The sequence below is a fragment of the Acyrthosiphon pisum genome, chromosome A1 (assembly GCF_005508785.2).
Source record: "Acyrthosiphon pisum isolate AL4f chromosome A1, pea_aphid_22Mar2018_4r6ur, whole genome shotgun sequence".
NCBI lineage: Eukaryota > Metazoa > Arthropoda > Insecta > Hemiptera > Aphididae > Acyrthosiphon > Acyrthosiphon pisum.
In genome coordinates this window covers 169337982-169339024 of record NC_042494.1, presented here as the reverse complement: position 1 = coordinate 169339024, position 1043 = coordinate 169337982, and positions in this window count along the sequence as shown.

Sequence of the window (1043 nt, the reverse complement as noted above, 5' to 3'; positions counted from 1 at the left end):
AATTACATATTCATAAATTTTCATATTTCATAAGTCTATATGTATATAAATATTATGTTTATAAAAGTAAAATTCGAAAATGTAGTAAATCTAGTACGTCACTAGATAGCATCACAGTCGCAAACGTACATACCCGTACAACTTTGTGACCGGTGTCCCACCCTCCCCCTACCCGGAGTGTCCAGTCCTATGTAGTAGTTCGTGGCTAACACTCCTGAACCACGGTTATCTACTAAGAGTAGATAACCGTGGTCTGAACGAATAAACAGTGTTGCACGATATAAAGAAAAATAGATAAATTCCCGGTATGTGGCAGCACGCTTAATTTTTAGACATGTCGGACGTGGTTTTATCATCTCCCATAAGAGCCTATGTTAAATGAAATATGATTCCCTTCTGGTTGTTCTGTGATTCTATCTTCATATTAATCTAGATATTAATTTAGCTAGTAATCTATAATATTTATCTAGATGTTATTTCTGCTATCTAGACTCAACCACAGAATAAGACAATCAGAATGGACACTGATTATAAAATATACGGGGAATATAGAATAAAAACGAAATCAATGCCACCATGTTTTTGGAGGACTAATCAGTGTTATTCAATTTCGAATGTTACCAAATATGTTGTCTTATTCTGTGTTATCACTGAATAAAACAATGAAAGTGATTTGATTACAGAGATGATAACAATTTGTCCTCCAAAAAGATGGCGGCTGAGTGTCCAGGGACTGACTCAACACTGACAACCACATAGATAACCTGTTTACCCATATGACTGTTAGGGATATTCTCCACTATATAGGTACTTCTGAAAAGATTGGGTTTTGATTACCTCCTCAGCAGAGTTAACATATCCATCCCACATAAATTTTATTGATACAGCTCTGAAAATATTTATTAAATTTACAATTTATTATTACTTCTTAGAATGTGCAAGTAAGTAAACCGCTTCTACGTTAAAGAGTTTTACAAGTTTTTGAAATTAGCTGTAATGATAGGAAACTTGTATAAATAATACAATTTTATAACTAAAAAAAA